This window comes from Salvelinus sp. IW2-2015, unplaced genomic scaffold (genome assembly GCF_002910315.2).
Source record: "Salvelinus sp. IW2-2015 unplaced genomic scaffold, ASM291031v2 Un_scaffold2832, whole genome shotgun sequence".
Taxonomy (NCBI): Eukaryota; Metazoa; Chordata; class Actinopteri; order Salmoniformes; family Salmonidae; genus Salvelinus; species Salvelinus sp. IW2-2015.
In genome coordinates this window covers 124,415-139,967 of record NW_019944132.1, presented here as the reverse complement: position 1 = coordinate 139,967, position 15,553 = coordinate 124,415, and the positions used below count along the sequence as shown (strand labels likewise).

The 15,553-nt window shown below is 42.8% G+C and overlaps 1 long non-coding RNA gene and 2 pseudogenes across 1 annotated transcript; 1 reads left to right on the top strand and 2 right to left on the bottom strand.

Annotated features, from left to right (window-relative positions):
* Positions 1-1,869: 1,869 nt before the first annotated feature.
* Positions 1,870-3,061, top strand: LOC139025548 (uncharacterized). The gene is made up of 4 exons (XR_011477140.1): positions 1,870-2,514; positions 2,621-2,764; positions 2,802-2,873; positions 2,911-3,061. It is a non-coding gene; the product is annotated as an uncharacterized lncRNA (long non-coding RNA).
* A 123-nt stretch (positions 3,062-3,184) lies between these two features.
* The window catches only part of LOC112074817 (solute carrier family 2, facilitated glucose transporter member 3-like), a 49,420-nt pseudogene continuing 37,051 nt past the window's right edge, over positions 3,185-15,553 (bottom strand).
* LOC139022638 (solute carrier family 2, facilitated glucose transporter member 3-like) overlaps positions 14,795-15,553 on the bottom strand; it is a 3,399-nt pseudogene continuing 2,640 nt past the window's right edge.

The window sequence follows — 15,553 nt, the reverse complement described above, 5'->3', positions numbered from 1 at the left end:
CATCATTACGTTGTTACAGTGTTCAGTGAGTTCTACAAGGCAGAGGAGGTTTTGTGTTGTATCGTGGGAAATATAGTTTCCACCAGGCAGCATGTGTTACCAAGATATAGTGTTACATAAACACAGAAAGAACCACAGAATAAACCACACAGAATACATACAGTGAGGTTGATATACACACACAGAATACATACAGTGAGGTTGATATACACACACAGATACATACAGTGAGGTTGATATACACACACAGATACAAGGAAAGTGTAAAGACGAATGTTGTTGTTTTATGACGAGCATTACAAAGACAGAGCACAAAACATTCTCGAAAAAAACCTACTGAGAATATCAGACTTCTGGTTTTTCAATGGTACAAAAATTCACAGATTCCCTTTAAAATAAAAACATATTGATAGGGCTTGAGTGACTCTTTATTACAACATAATATAACAATAATTATATAGGTAGTTCTCTCTCGCTCTCTCTCTCTCTCTCTCTCGTCATGCTGCTCATCTACTTCGTCTCTCTCATCTCTCTCTCTCCTCTCTCTCGTCTCTCTCTCTCCTCTCTCTTCTCCTCATCTCTCTCTCTCTCTCTCTCTCTCTTCTCTCTCTCTCTCTCTTCTCTCTCTCTTCTCTCCTCTCTCTCTTCTCTCTCTCTCTCTCCTTCTCTCTCTCTCTCTCTCTCTCTCTCTCTCTCCTCTCCTCTCTCTCTCTCTCTCTCTCTCTCTCTCTCCTCATCTCTTTCTCTCTCTTCTCTCTCTCTCCTCTCTCTTTCTCTCTCTCTCTCTCTTCTCTCTCTTCTCTCTTATGCTCCCCATTCACTCTCCATCTCTCTTCTCTCTCTCTCTCTCTCCTCCTCTCTTCCTCTCTCTCTCTCTCTGGGGTTTTGGTAGGGTGTGGGGCGTCAGGTTTTTTTATGTACAGTGGACGAGGGAGGGCGGCTTGTCTTTAACTATCTAGGTTGTTAAAATGAAAAGAATGTTGTATGATTAATTATTGGGCCAATAAAGGTCATTTTTAAAAAAATAAAATTCTCCTGTACAGTGGAACATTTACATACTAAAAAAATGTATTAATACACAAAGACGCCCCATTGAACCACTGCATTCATAATATACACATTAACATCATGTTAGCACAATATGTATGGCAGAGAATGGTAGAGTACATCACCATAGCAACATTCAGTAGTATGTGCAGAGTGCAAGCGCAGTGCCAGAAACATTATGAAATGAGTTATGAAAGCTATGAGGAAAGCTATCATAACAGTAATGTATTTTGTAACAGACCACATATTAACATACTGTATATGTACACACCACATTCACAACCGTCGAAGAAAAGCAGATTGCCAAAGTGATGATAGTCAAATGTTGTTTTAGGCCAAAGGTAGAAAAGTGCTCAGTTATCAATGAGTAACAACATACATGAGTAATAATAACAACAGAAATGTATTAGTAGATACTGTATGAGACACAGAGAAGATATTTGCCACCATTATGGAATGTACACTAGCTTACAATATAGTAGAAATAACTTACAGCCATGTATCAACACAACTAACCTGGTCAAACATACACAAGACTCCACAATCACAATACAGTATTACACCACCACTGAAGTTTCAAGATTTTTAGACACTTTTAGCATGTTGTTGTCACAATAAATACTATTAACTTTAGGGTTGGTATATACTCTCTTTAACGGTAGACACACCTTGTTGGAAACAACTATTTTCAGAGATGTTCCTAACAAATCTATGTTCTAGAAAATCATATATCGTCTTCTACTGTGATCATCATAACTTCACACTTGGTAGGTGTGTGAAAATGACTAGAAATTCACTCTTAGAAACGGTCTGATTAAAATATAAAGGTTAGATCTAGTCTATGATAAATTCTATTTGGTAGAGGGCTTAATCTATGAATATATAGAATATATAGAAGTTTTCACACACAAAGCAATCACAGCTCATGTTACTCGCGGTTGTCTTTAGTAGATTGTGAGATCTCACTCCAAAAACTGTGTAGCCACTATACATCATACTGAGGTCAATGTAGACTTTCCAAGTACTAGTTGAATGTCATTGTTCCATAGGGGTTGAATGGCTTTGCTCCATATATTGCCTCTACCCCTATCTGATACATGAATTGGAGTACATCTGAGAGTCTTCAAAGTTCCTCCACACATCTCTCAATCTAACTGTCTTGAAGAAACTGTTATCTTGCTGTCAAATAATTATACTATCATACTGGCCAACCCAGAATCTATGTTTCATGTACTATTTGGAGACTTGAAGAAATGTTACTACTGAACTCCTCATTAGCATAGCTATGACAGGCCAGCCAGGCATTGGAAGCCTGTACTGTATGTAGTCTGATGAGGCAGACAGAAGCCACAGATGTGGGTGAGCCATGCCAGTGTTCTAGCTGACTCAGTGTTCAGGGAGAGACACGTCCGTGCTGCTGAGTCTCTGTGACAGTTCAAGGTCAGGCTCCAGAGACGTAAAAGCTAGGTTAAGGATACACCAGGCAGAAAGACAGATAGGCTAGGTTAGGATACACAGGCAGAAAGACAATAGGCTAGGTTAGGAACCACAGGCAGAGAGACAGATAGGCTAGGTTAGGATACACCAGGCAAAGAGACAGATAGGCTAGGTTAGGGTACACCAGGCAGAGAGACAGATAGGTTAGGTTAGGATACACCAGGCAGAGAGACAGTTAGGCTAGGTTAGGATACACCAGGAAGAGAGACAGATAGACTAGGTTAGGATACACCAGGCAGAAGAGACAGATAGGCCAGGTTAGGATACACCAGGAAGAGAGACAGATAGGTTAGGTTAGGATACACCAGGCAGAAAGACAGATAGGCCAGGTTAGGACACACCAGGAAGAGAGACAGATAGGCTTAGGTTAGGATACACCAGGCAGAAAGACAGATAGGCCAGGTTAGGATACACCAGGAAGAGAGACAGATAGGCTAGGTTAGGATACACCAGGCAGAAAGACAGATAGGCCAGGTTAGGATACACCAGGAAGAGAGACAGATAGGCTAGGTTAGGATACACCAGGCAGAAAGACAGATAGGCTAGGTTAGGATACACCAGGAAGAGGACAGATAGGCTAGGTTAGGAATACACCAGGCAGAAAGACAGATAGGCAGGTTAGGATACACCAGGAGAAGAGAGACAGATAGGCTAGGTTAGGATACACCAGGAAGAGGACGCACAGCATAGGTTAGGTTAGGATACACCAGGAAGAGAGACAGATAGGCCAGGTTAGGATACAACAGGCAGAGAGGATTTTTAGGTTCCCGTACTGTACTACCAAACCCAAATCCTATTCCCATTTTAACCCAAGTGAAGGACAATACGGGAAGTTTATTACTGAACATATTTGTTGGAATGTTTATCCTCATAAATGCTAATATTATAAAGGTTTTTACTTGTAATGTCAATCATTAAAAAGTAGTAGTAAAAATGGTCATTGATTAACTAATGATTGGCGTCTATGAGTTAAGTCAGCTAAAAATAAATGTCATAAATTACTTGGGCATTGGTAAAAGCTAATTACAAATTATCATTAATAACTTACAGTAATAAATACTTTAGGCAGTTTAAATGAAAATGACTGAAGGCACACACACACATGCACACACTGACACACAGTAAACATAACTCCTCTTTGACACGCACTCTCATGATGCCTGCATTATCATCCCCAACCCTATTCCCAACACACACTCTATACACACACCCCAACACCAAGCTGCTATTTCATATGGAAGCTCCTCTCCACAACAGTGCATATCTCTAGTCCTGCACTTTAAAAGTCCAATTCAACCTCAAATGGACAAAAAACGTTTTGTTTTAAACTCCCTACATTACAGTATCTATGCACAAGGGGCTTGTCTAACCCTGTGACCCTGTTCTCTAACTGTTACACTATCTACGGATTCGCTGACGATCACTTRTTTTACTTCTCTTCCGTCGGAAACTCAACCATTGGAACTTTCTCCGTCGTCGGGGAGACGGGCAGGGTGACCATACCCTCTGGGGGAGGAGATTGTGCTCCTGCAGTGCCGGCGAATCCTTTGGCAATGTCGTCAAAGGTCCGCCCCTTGGTCTCCGGAACTTTGAAGTAGGTGAAGACGAAGAAGAAGATGAGGAAGATCATGAAGATGATGAAGACGTAAGGACCACACAGCTCCTGTAAAGGAGAGAGAGGAGGTTAGAGAGTAACACAATCTAAGCTGTAAAGTTTGRCTGATGTTTTGGTCTTATAACGGTGCCAATCCCATTCATTCAGCTTTGAGGCCTGCAYATMTATCTTGATACATATACATAGGTGTCTGTAGTAAGAGGGGTAGGGTGAGGAAGAAGAACCAACCTCCAGTTTGGGGAAGCCCAGCCCGACCAGGAAGTTGGCGGTCCAGTTGGAGCAGCCGGCGACGGCCATAGCTGCAGGCCGAGGCCCCTGGGAGAACAACTCAGCAACTATGAACCATGGGATAGGACCTGGACCCATCTCAAAACTGGCCACGAAGGCAAACACCGCCACGATGGCCAGGTAGCTCAGAGACGGGTTGGTCTTCTACTCAGAGAGGAGGGAAGGAATGGAGGGATCAAACATATTAAGCAGTGGAATAAAATCCAGTCAAGGATATTTATGGTGTGACAAGAATAGTTATTGTCGGGTTCTTGATAATTGAAATGATGGACAGCCGAGATTGAAACTCACCACCAATGAGAGAGAGATGGTCATGAGCAGAGCACTGACAGCCATTCCAGCCAATCCGATGAGGTGCAGGGTCCTTCGTCCCGCCCTCTCCACCAGGAAGAGCTGTGAATCAAACAAGGAAGTGCTTAGAATGTGTCCAAGGGTATCACATTTCATATAGTCTGGTCCAAGGTAGTGCACTATCAAACTGTACTATTTCTGTATTATTATACGTGACCAGATATGTGTTAAAATACTTACAGATACCACTGTGAATAGAGTGTTGACCACCCCAGCTCCTATAGTGGCGTAGATGGGCTGGGTCACCCCAGCAGTGTCAAATATACCTGTCGAATAGTAGAATACCTGAGGAGGAAGTAGGAGAGAGGGAGAGGTTGCTTACTACATTCATAACCAATATGAGGATATGCATCTATTTAAATCTAGTTGTTGTTGACCCATGTTTACTCCTACAGACAGAGAGAGGGCTGTTGTTTCAGTGTGTTCTGTGGCCATCTGGGTTTGATTGATGCTGGATTTATAATTGTTTTATGTAACCTTTATTTAAGAAGGGAGTCATGCTGAGACCACTGTCTCTTTAGCAGATGAGCCCTGCATGAACACATCAATTAACAACAGTTTCACAATACATATCTATATACACATCAATTAACAACAGTTTCACTATACATATCTATATACACAACAACAGTTTCACTATACATATCTATATACTACATCAATTAAACAACAGTTTCACTATACATATCTATATACACATCAAATTAACAACAGTTTCACTATACATATCTATATACACATCATAAACAACAGTTTCACTATACATATCTATATACACATCAATAAACAACAGTTTCACTATACATATCTTATATACACATCAATAAACAACAGTATTACTATACATATCTAAATACACATCAATAAACAACAGTTTACTATACATATCTATATACACATCAATTAACAACAGTTTAACTATACATATCTATATCACATCAATAAACAACAGTTTTACTATACATATCTATATACACATCAATAAAACAACAGTTTCACTAATCATATCTATATACACATCAATTAACAACAGTTTCACCTATACATTATCTATATACACATCAATAAACAACAGTTTCACTATACATATCTATATACACATAATAAACAACAGTTTCACTATACATATCTATATACACATCAATTAACAACAGTTTCACTATACATATCTATATACACATCAATAAACAACAGTTTTACTATACATATCTATATACACATCAATTAACAACAGTTTCACTATACATATCTATATACACATCAATAAACAACAGTTTCACTATACATATCTATATACACATCAATAAACAACAGTTTCACTATACATATCTATATACACATCAATAAACAACAGTTTCACTATACATATCTATATACACATCAATAAACAACAGTTTCACAATACATATCTATATACACATCAATTAAACAGTTTCACTATACATATCTATATACACATCATTAAACAACAGTTTTCACTATACATATCTATATACTGTGGCAAAGAAGGGGGTCGAGTGATAAATGGCAGATATGTGAGAGCAGAACTAATAAACGGGCTCTGCCCGATCACTAAAATGGCCACCCCGATCAGAACTACAGATCACAAAATGGCCGACTGCCAAAACTACAAGTCCCAGAAGCAAGGGAACCCTCAGAAGGTGGAGCCAACACACAGATAAAGGGTCAAGAAAAACCAGGAAGAGGAAGTGAGGCTGGAAGGATCTGTGAACCATAGAAGAAGAGATAATAGATATTGGCTGGATTTACTGTGTATGAGCTGGACTGTTTTTGGACTTACCTGTTGGCGTTTGGACCTGGACCTACTGAGAACCCGATTCGTGTACGCGAACCCTGCTATCCTTGACCTTGCTACGACCTGGGTGGACCAGGACGGAGAGACAAACACACAGGTACTGTCCTGTTCGAAAGAACTCTCATTCTGGGGTAATTTGGTGACAGTTTCCCACTTAATTTGTGACAAACGCTCATAACCTTGAAGAGGTTTGCCACACGTGGTGGAGAATGTGGGCATATGGACTAACCATTCCGCTGGTTAGGTTAAACAAAAAAACAAAAAAACACTCCAAAGGGGAGTCAAGTTTTTTTTTTTTTGCTTTGTTTGATTAGGATAGTTTCTCAGGAAAATGAGTATGGAGGGAGTCATACAGGCCTTGTTACAAGCGGCGGCCACCCAACAAGAGGCAACTAGAGCTCAACAAATAGCTCATCAGGATGCAATGCGAATATACCAGGAACGTTACAGGCCCAGCACCGCACCAACCAGCTGCTCAGAGAAGAGCAAGAGAGAACACCCGGGAGTTAAGAGAAGGCCTAAAGGGGCTAGCGGACCAAATTGGGGCTCAATTACCAGCTGCAAATACCCAGAGGCGGGCCAATAATTTTTTCAAAAAATGACAGCACAGGATGATGTGGAAGCATATCTCACACCTTCGAAAGGGCTGCAGAGAGGGAGAAGTGGCCGAAAGAAGAATGGGCAGGGCTTCTGGCACCATACCTGGCCGGGGACGCGCAAAAAGCGTATTTGACCTGGAGCTGAAAGATGCACAGGATTACGATAAACTAAAGGGAGAGATTCTGACTAGACTGGGAGTGACCGATACCGTGAGGGCACACCGCTTCCACCAGTGGTCCTACCGATCTGGACAACCTCCCCGAACACAGATGTTCGACTTGATTCATCTGGCCGGAAATGGTTGCAACCGGAGACCCGTTCCTCCGCCGAGATTGTCGAGACCATCGTACTCAACCAGTTTCAGCGAGGTCTACCCCAAGAAGTGCGACGATGGGTTGGCCAGAACGAGGTAATTTCCGCCGACCATCTCGTGGGCCTGGTTGAACGGTATTGTACGGCAGGAACAGCGGAGCAGGCACAGGAGGAAAGATTCCCATTCCCCAGGCCTGGGCGAACCAGCGGACAGGGTAAGACTGTCCCAACAGGTGGAGGGGGAAGAGAGCAGCGTGGGGCCATGAGGAAAGAATCAGAATCGGGCCGAGACACTAAGGGAAAAAACGGAAACTGGGACCGGGGTCGAGGGGGTCTCCCCCCCGAATCCCTATTATCTGTTACAATTGTAATCGACCAGACATATTGCAGCCTACTGCCGCGATTAAAGAAGAGCCAATGCAATGTAACCTCGGTGAAAAAGAAGATGATATGTGGTATGCATGTCCTGTTGTAACCACTGTACTTGAAAGATCAAGAAACAAACATATGTGCAGGGTGACGATTGAAGGGAAAGAGGTTGAAGCACTGCTGGATTCCGGCAGTATGCTAACCCTGGTCGTTGCAAACCTAGTGCCAACTATAAACTGGATACAAGTCAGGATATCAGTGTTACATGCATTCATGGTGATACCCGTCTGTACCCCACAGCCTTGGTGAGCATACAAACAGAGGACGGTCTGTTGGATTGTGAGGTCGGCGTGGTCCCAAAGATGCCATATGATGTAATATTGGGTAGATACTTTCCTAACTTTGCGAAGTAAGGCCAAAGAAATGGCATATTTGAGAAGCCAACAACCCTGACCAAGCAGGAAGAAGTATGGGGTCTTCAACCAAAGCCAAGAAAAGAGGTCTCTCAGGGGCCAACCTCACAGGTGCTAGTAGGGGAGGATGAGGATGAAGTAGCAACCCTCGTTGATAACGAACAGCCCGGTACTAGTGGGGCTGGGGTCGATCGGAATCCAGAGGATGACGATCTAGAACCAGCAGACCTGGCAGGGTCCTTGACTAATTTCGGGACGGCCCAAAACCAGGATCCAACCCTGCAGCAAGCCAGAGCAGACGTGCAGGTCGTCGATGGTACTCCCATAAATGATGGGATGAGGCCTAATAGTTTTCCCCACTTCATTATGAAAAAGGGTTTGGTGTACAGAGTCTCACAAAATAGGGGTTGATGTGGTTGAACAGTTGTTGGTCCCCACCCGGTACGGAGGACAGTACTGGATCTAGCTCATGGGCACATTCTGGGTGGACACCTTGGTATCGATAAAACCCGAGACCGGATTGTAAGGAGGTTTTACTGGCCAGGAATTCAGGCTGAAGTGGCTCGGCATTGTGGAGAGTGCCCGGAGTGCCAGTTAACAGCTCCCCGACCAGCTGTTAGAAGCCCGTTAGTGCCACTCCCTATAATCGAAACGCCATTTGAGAGGATAGCGATGGATATAGTGGGCCCACTACCCAAGTCCGCCAGAGGACACCAATACATTCTGGTCATTCTAGATTATGCCACTCGCTACCCAGAAGCCATTCCCTTCGGACGATGACTTCCAAAAATATTGCCAAGGAATTAGTGCTCTTGTTCACCAGGGTAGGGGTTCCAAAGGAGATCCTTACTGACCAGGGGACCCCCTTTATGTCCGCCTTATGGCGGACCTTTGTAAATTGTGGCAGGTGAAAACAGTTGAGGACATCGGTTTACCATCCTCAGACGGACGGGCTGGTTGAGAGATTCACAGGACCCTGAAGTCAATGCTCAGGAAGGTAATCGATAAGGATGGGAAAAACTGGGATTGCATGTTGCCGTATCTGATGTTTGCCATTAAGAGGTTCCTCAAGCCTCGCTGGGGTTTTCTCCCTTTGAGCTGGTATATGGGAGATCCCCGGGGAATCTTAGACATCGCCCGGGAAACCTGGGAGCACCAATCCACCGTATACTAGTGTCATAGAGCACGTCACGGCAATGCAAGACAGGATAGCCACAGTCATGCCCATCGTCCGAGAGCACATGAGACAAGCACAAGAGCACCAGCGGCACACTTATAACCGGCAGGCTACCCTGAGGGAATTTCAACCGGGAGATAAGGTGTTAGTGCTGATCCCCACGGTTGAGTGCAAACTACTAGCCACATGGAAAGGACCATATGAAGTACTGAGAGAAATAGGAGAAGTGAATTATCGGATCCGACAGCCAGGTCGACGGCCACAGGAACAGATCTATCACATAAACCTGTTAAAAGCATGGAGAGAGAAAGAAACACTAATGGTCACATACCCTACACACACTCAGGAGGCAGCCGAAGTAAAATATTTCACCTACTCTGTCCCGAGCACAAGTACAGGAAGTAAAGACTCGATCCAGAAAAACAGAGATGTGTTTTCAGAGGTACCCGGCCGAACTGAGGTTATGGCTCACGATATCGTTCCCTACCAGGGAGAAAAGTGAGCATGAGGCCATTCGGGTACCCGAGGCTCGACAGGCCGCGATTAGGCAGAGACAGAGAATATGTGACAGCTGGAGTGATCGAGGAGTCACATAGTGAGTGGTCTAGCCCAATTGTGATGGTCTCCAAGCCCGATGGGTCTTTGCGGTTTTGTAACGACTTTCGGAAAGTAAATGAAATCTCCAAGTTTGATGCCTACCCCATGCCCGAGTAGACGAACTACTGGAGAAAATTGGTAAAGCTCGGTACATTACGACCCTGGACCTGACAAAAGGGTACTGGCAAATTCCTCTGACCCGGGCCAAAGAAAAGACAGCCTTTGCAACTCCTGACGGTTTGTTTCAATACACCGTCATGCCATTCGGCTTACACGGGGCCCAGCTACCTTTCAACGGCTCATGAAACAAGGTCCTAAAACCGCACCAGGCATACGCGCAGCTTATTAGATGACGTGGGAATCTACAGCCCTGATTGGGAATCCACTTACCCGGGTACAGGCGTGTTAGACGCCCTAAGAAAGGCAGGGCTCACGGCGAACCCTGCCAAGTGTTATGTGGGGTTAGGGGAAACAGAGTATCTGGGATACACCGTGGGAAGAGGGTTAATCAAACCCCAACAGAAGAAGGTGGAGGCAATTAGAGAATGGCCGAAACCAGTAAATAAGAAGCAAGTTCGAGCCTTCCTAGGGCTGACCGGTTACTACCGGAAGTTCATCCCAAGTTATGCACAGTGGCCGCCCCACTCACCGACATGACTAGAGCAGAGGGCCAAACATGGTCAAATGGGATGAAAGGGCCACCAAAGCATTTAGGACATTACAGGAGGCTCTCTGCTGTAATCCAGTGCTGTGGGTACCAGACTTTGAGAAAGAGTTTGTGGTTCAGACGGATGCCTCAGAGGTCGGTTGGGAGCAGTGCTATCCCAAGAGGTAGAAGGGGTGGAACACCCCATCCTGTTTTTAAGCAGGAAGCTGGAACCACGGGAAGACCAACTACGCGCGTCGTTGAGAAAGAGGCGCTGGCAGTAAAGTGGCTCTAGAAGCCTGAAATACTACCTGCTGGGCGCCACTTCACCCTCATCAGTGACCATGCCCCACTCCACTGGATGCATAGGGCTAAAGAGAAGAACGCTCGGGTGATGCGGTGGTTTTTGAGTCTCCAACGTTTCACTTGGACTTGAAACACAAAGCAGGGAAGGAAATGGGAAATGTGGATGGGTTATCCCGCATGCACGCATATTTTGCTGCGGTAGCCCGACTAGGGGGTCGGATCTAGGGGGGGAGATATGTGGCAAAGAAGGGGGTCGAGTGATAAATGGCAGTATGTGAGAGAGAGAACTAATAAACGGGCTCTGCCCGATCACTAAAAGGCCACCCGATCAGAACTACAGATCACAAAATGGCCGACTGCCAAAACTACAAGTCCCGAAGCAAGGGGAACCCTCAGAAGGTGGAGCCAACACACAGATAAAGGGTCAAGAAAAACCAGGAAGAGGAAGTGAGGGCTGGAAGGATCTGTGAACCATAGAGAAAGAGATAATAGATATTGGCTGGATTTACTGTGTATGAGCTGGACTGTTTTGGACTTACCTGTTGGCGTTTGGACCTGGACCTACTGAGAACCCGATTCGTGTACCGAACCCTGCTATCCTTGACCTTGCCTACGACCTGGGTGGGACCAGGACGGAGAGACAAACACACAGGTACTGTCCTGTTCGAAAGAACTCTCATTCTGGGGTAATTTGGTGACAGTTTCCCACTTAATTTTGCACAAACGCTCATAACCTTGAAGAGGTTTGCCACAATACACATCAATTAACAACAGTTTCACTATACATTATCTATACACATCAATAAAAAACAGTTTCACAATACATATCTATATACACATCATTTACAAAATACATGAAAAGCAAACAAAACACCGAAAAGCAAAACACAATCATATGAAACAAACACATTGTTCAGTAAAAGTGCCTCTAACATCCGTCTGAATTAGGCCAGTCTAAAGTCATGCGCATCTATCTCCATTAGATCTTAGGGTGATCATCTCGCTAGCCAATCATGTTATTATGCTACATCCATTCCACTTAATCAAGCGCTTCCTTCCTCAGCCTCTGGGCTGAAGAGGAGGTGGTGCCTTGACAGTCTCTGTATGTTGGCATCTCTCCACTGAATCATTTAGTTTCAGTATTSTAYCGTTGAACTGTGACTTCTGTAGAACTGTGAGAGTTGCAACATTACACGTCCTACTACATATGCRTATACMCAATAACTTTATCTYGAAAGGCMCATTGWGAACTTATTCTTTTGAAATKTGTGGCTATGCTTCTCTTTCCTCATCTRCTTTCCTTCATTACTAATTTATAAAAGGGCTGGATAGGTTTCCACCATATTGCTTCCAKCMGTCATGTATTGTTAGATCAGGGGTCATGGATTAAGAGAAGGAAAAACTCTCTGTCCTTCTTAAAGGCTTTRCCRTYATGTTTTWCRTAGTTCGATTATGTAGTATGGAATAACTCCTGGCCCTAATTATGTTGCATTGTGGGAGTTGTAGTCTACTCACCGCGTTGATGCCAGAGAGCTGCTGGGAGAGCTGCAAGATGATGGCAATGATAATTGGCTGACGGTAGGATGGTGAGCGGAAGAGTTCTGGAATAGTGACCTTCTTCTCCATGGCCATCTTCATCCCTTCTTCCTTCATCTCCTGGATGTCATCACTTACGTCCTCACAGCCACGCAGACGCACCAGGGCTGGAGGGAGGGAGAGAGATTTTTTAAATACTAGGTACTTTCGGATACTAATAAATCCCAAATAAACAACAGAGTAATTGTCATGTAATTACTTTTACACCACATAGTTTCTAAGTAAACAGTCAAATAAAAAAGTCCCCTAAATGAGTGCTGTGCAATATGATCAGTAACATCTCCTTTATATAATATGATCAGTAACATCTCCTTTATTTAATATGATCAGTAACATATCCTTTATTTAATATGATCAGTAACATCTCCTTTATTTAATATGATCAGTAACATCTCCTTTATTTAATATGATCAGTAACATATCTTATGTGTAATATGATCAGTAACATCTCCTTTATTTAATATGATCAGTAACATATCCTAGGTTTAATATGATCAGTAACATATCTTATGTGTAATATGATCAGTAACATATATCCTAGTTTAATTATGATCAGTAACATCTCCTTTATTTAATATGATCATAACATATCCTATGTTTAATTGATCAGTAACTCTCCTATGTGTAAAAATGATCAGTTACTCTCCTATGTGTAATATGATCAGTAACATCTCCTTATGTGTAAATATGATCAGTAACATCTCCTATGTGTAATATGATCAGTTAACATCTCCTATGTGTAAATATGATCAGTAACATCTCCTATGTGTAATATGGTCAGTAACTCTCCTATGTGTAATATGATCGTAATCTCCTATGTGTAATATGATCAGTAACATCTCCTATGTGTAATATGATCAGTAACATCTCCTATGTGTAAAATGATCAGTAACATCTTCTATGTGTAATATGTCAGTAATCATCTCCTTATGTTATGATCAGTAACATCTCCTATGTGTAATATGATCAGTAACATCTCCTATGTGTAATATGTCAGTAACATCTCCTATGTGTAATATGATCAGTAACATCTCCTATGTGTAATATGATCAGTACATCTCCTATGTGTAATATGATCAGTAACATCTCCTATGTGTAATATGATCAGTAACATCTCCTATGTGTATATGATCAGTAACATCTCCTATGTGTAAATGATAGTAACATCTCCTATGTGTAATATGATCAGTAACATCTCCTATGTGTAAAATGATCAGTAACATCTCCTATGTGTAATATGTCGAGTAACATCTCCTATGTGTAATATGATCAGTAACACTCTATGTGTAATATCAGTAACATCTCCTATGTGTAATATGATCAGTAACACTCCTTGTGTAATATGATCAGTAACATCTCCTATGTGTAAATATTCAGTAACATTCTTATGTGTAAAATGATCAGTAACACCTCCTATGTGTAATATGATCAGTAACATCTTCCTATGTGTAATATGATCAGTAACATCTCCTATGTGTAATATGATCAGTAACATCTCCTATGTGTAATATGATCAGTAACATCTCCTATGTGTAATATGATCAGTAACATCTCCTATGTGTAATATGATCAGTAACATCTCCTATGTGTAATATGATCAGTAACATCTCCTATGTGTAATATGATCAGTAACATCTCCTATGTGTAATATGATCAGTAACATCTCCTTGTGTATATGATCAGTAAACTCTCCTATGTGTAAATGATCAGTAACACTCCTATGTGTAAATGATCAGTAACATCTCCTATGTGTAATATGATCAGTAACACCTCCTATTGTGTAATATGATCAGTAACACCTCTATGTGTAATATGATCAGTAACATCTCCTATGTGTAATATGATCAGTAACATCTCCTATGTGTAATATGATCAGTAACATCTCTATGTGTAATATGATCAGTAACATCTCTATGTGTAATATGATCAGTAACATCTCCTATGTGTAATATGATCAGTAACACTCTCCTATGTGTAATATGATCAGTAACATCTCCTATGTGTAATATGATCAGTAACATCTCCTATGTGTAATATAATCAGTAACATCTCCTATGTGTAATATGATCAGTAACACCTCCTATGTGTAATATGATCAGTAACATCTCCTTGTGTAATATGATCAGTAACATCTCCTATGTGTAATATGTATCAGTAACATCTCCTATGTGTAATAGTGATCAGTAACATGTCTCCTCTCCCTGACCTTGCGAGCCTCCTCCTCCTGGTTGAGGCTGATGAGGAGGTAGCGGGGGCTCTCTGGGCAGAAGGGCAACATGATGCTCTGCACCACAGCAGGGATGGCCGTCAGGGACAGCAGGAGGGGCACAGGGAGTCTGACCCAGCAGAAACTCCAGACCAAAGACCTACAGAGCAGAGAGAGGACAACAGGATGGCCAGGGTTAAAGCTTAAGGTAGTAGAAAAGTCATGCTCAAACTAAAACAGATTTAACTGACTTGATTGTACAGAAAAAGGAGATCGGTCAATTACATTCAGTGAAATGAACAGCATCATATACATAACTCATTAACATTAAGTTCAATTATTACAATAAACAAAATAGCTAAATGAAAGTGAACCAGTGCCTGCTCCTCTCTGTGGTACCTGTGCCACCAGGATGCCAATGACCACTCCCAGCTGGTGGAGGGTCCGAAGGCCCCCTGAGGTGCGTGGGCCAGCTCTCCCACGTACATGGGCGTCAGTCCCGTACACAGGCCACAGAACACGCCAATGACCAGCCTGCCAATGATGACCATCTCAAAGGACTTACACAGGCTGGACAGACCCATCAGAGTTCCACCCAGAAGGCCAGCACGTTGGCCAGGAGCATGGACTTACGCCTGGGGAGAGAGAGAGGAGAGAGAGAGAGAGAGAGAGAGAGAGAGAGAGAGAGAGAGAGAGAGAGAGAGAGAGAGAGAGATG